The sequence below is a fragment of the Micropterus dolomieu genome, linkage group LG01 (genome assembly GCF_021292245.1).
Source record: "Micropterus dolomieu isolate WLL.071019.BEF.003 ecotype Adirondacks linkage group LG01, ASM2129224v1, whole genome shotgun sequence".
Classification (NCBI taxonomy): Eukaryota; Metazoa; Chordata; class Actinopteri; order Centrarchiformes; family Centrarchidae; genus Micropterus; species Micropterus dolomieu.
This window is the reverse complement of record NC_060150.1, coordinates 21,221,012-21,224,025: the sequence shown is the minus strand read 5'-3', so window position 1 is coordinate 21,224,025 and position 3,014 is coordinate 21,221,012.

The following is a 3,014-nucleotide window of genomic DNA, read 5'->3' as shown; positions in this document are numbered from 1 at the left end:
TACTGGGACTTACGTTACTAACTTGACTTCTTCCCTTTCCGGTAGTCTTGTGCTTTCTCGTCCCTCTCCTCTCTCCTCCTATCACTTCCTGTAGGTGTTTCTGGCTCTGGAGCTGTGGAGTCTGGATCTGTGGCTGCGGGTCACTTGCTGTCCCTGTGTTCCTGATCACCACCCTCTGCTACAACTATTGATACTAGTCCTGTTGTTATTATTGTTATTATAATCATTAACATTACGATTATTATCGTTAACACTACTATAAATATCTGTACCATTTTTAATTTAGTCTATAACAACATCACCTTTACTGTCTGTACCTCTGTGTGGATATTGTGTAGGCTGCCTCCCTCCCCTCTCTCTCTGTTCCTCTCTTGCCCTCTCTCTCTCTCTCTCTCTCACCCCCACCCCCAACCGGTCGAGGCAGATGGCTGATCACCCTGAGCCATGGTTCTGCTCGAGGTTTCTGCCTCTTAAAAGGAAGTTTTTCCTTGCCTCTGTCGCCTAGTGCTTGCTCTTGGTGGGAACTGTTGGGTTTCTGTAAATATCATCACAGAGTACGGTCTAGACCTGCTCTTTTATGAAAAGCGCTCTGAGATAACTGTTGTTGTGATTTGGCGCTATATAAATAAAATTGAATTGAATTGAATAATGCAACTGCAAAACTGTCTGAGATCGCTTTTTCCAACAAATTTGACAATATTTCTCTGGGGTGTGGGTCAATGATATGGCATGCATATTTTTGAGACCGAGTGATTTTTTTTCTGTTAAAGTAATTTTAATCAATTCACGACATATATCACTTTATTTTGCCTACAAAATAAAAGCACGGGAAAGCTTGTTTATTGCAATCTTCTCTTTTGAAGCATATTAAATTCAAAATAAAAATACTGTGGCCTGATGTTACGTTTTAAACCTTTCAAATAAACCAATAGTACCAATAGTTTTAAAGTTGCTGAGATAATTGAAAAACTTCTGTCCAAATTTATTAAATTTTTTCCGAAGTGAATATTTATTAACAGTAACAGGTTATTGCATCATCCAGAGGACCCCAAGTAACCTTTATTTCTGAGTGAAAAGGTTTGTAAATCCCTTTCAAATAATGATAGAAATACCTGTTTAACTTATAGTCAGACTGGTTCACTTTCCATGTCAGGTGGTACAACCAATGTAATACTTGAAAATGATTCATTTATCATTAAACTTTTTATTTAATCATAACCAGATATGTATGAACTTGCTAGCAAAAGCAAAAGTTAATACAAGTTTCATACTATAAGCCTGTTTCATTTGAAATAAGTTGTAAAGACAGGTGGTGCAACTGCAAGGAAAGTTATTCTAAAGTGACTAATGTTTTGATTGATAATTAAAATTTAAAAATTTGTTTCAAATTAAGAATGTTTTACACTCTCTAAGCTTTTCATGAGAATAGGTTGTGTATACTAGCTTCAGAAGAGCTGCGTTCAATACTACCTGTCGTGGAAATTATATTCCTGGTGAGGGGCTGAGCAAATAATTGAGTTACAACAAACCGTTGTCTTTGGAGAATTTATTTAACAAAAGAGAATAAAAAGAGAAGTACTAAAACATAAATCAGCTGGACCAGAGGTTCTGTCTCCTAAGACAGTCATTAACGACTGGCCCAGAGCAAACAATTGCATGATCATTTACACAGTGTAATGGGAATTTCATGAGAACCATCTTTAAAACACTGCCATGTAACTAATCTCACTAGGGGCCTCCAGCCTCTTGGGTATGGGGTCAATGGAAGGTAAATGTGTGTGATGCCTGTGACATGGGTGTCTTTCTATAGATCCCCTAGGGAACACTGAAAGACACCATGTTCCTTTGATGAGATAGTACTCCGACCATGAGACGAAGATAAAAGCTGCATGAGCTGTTACACTGCAGCTCACTCGGATGATACTCTCTTATGTGTATGTGTCCCCGTGAGTTCTTTCTGCAGAAGACTTGAATAAAATTCACAGAAAGACAAGTGTTTGCCTGAGCTGTTTATTTAAACACACTTTTTCCCACCACAATTTTTGGCGTTGTCGGCTCGTCACACGCGAGAGAGGACTTGGACACTCGGAGCTGAAGGTGTAAAACCGTACGGCCAGAGTCTGAGACTCAAACCTCCCCTCCAAAATACGGGTGAGACGTTGAGGGCCTGACGCCTGAGTGTCTGAGGCTCCCTCACCGCTGTGATCCACAAAGAACCTGGTGGCTGGCAACACTCTCTTTTTGGTGAGTAGACTGTTCAAGTGGAACGATTCTCGCTACCTCTCAGGGTGAGCGTGACAGACGTGTCAGCAGGGCAGGCCTGGGGCTGCTGTGTGAATCTGTAAAGCTTTGTGTTAAAGGTACAGTCAAGAAATCACTGTGGGACAGTGGATATCTTATAGGTCTGGGACCTACTGTTGCATCAGTTCTTTTGGGTCTGGGACCCACAGTAAAGTAGGGGTGTGTGAGTCATAGGACTCGCAATAAAATTGAAGAAAATAATTTTTTTTTAAAGAGATTTTTTTATTATTTTACTTAGGGTTGCTACTCTTGGTGATTACCAAGTAATTACACAGTATTGTTGAATGCTGAATGTGTTTACTACAGATGCATGACTGAATTGCGAATGAAAAAAATTGAGTGAGAATTGCAAACAGCCTTGTGTGAATGAATTGCGTCTGGGAAAAAACCCACTAACAGACCGTGTGAATGTTGAACAAAGGCTTTTTGTAAACGGGATAGGATTTCCTCAGACTACTAGCTTTGTTAACATTTAATAGAAAGACATAAGAATTTAGAAATAATATAGATCTGTGAACAATCTTTTCCACGCACCCGGCTTCGAGGTAAGGTCCTCATCACACAAGACTTAAACAAACCTCCCAAATTTAAAACAAAAGAGGCACCTAATTCTAAATTTTAAAGACAAAATAAAAGGTAAATTCTTTATTACATTCTGGGAATTAAGGGTTACTTACACAACCAAAGGAAAATGGGTTCAAATAACGGTAAGA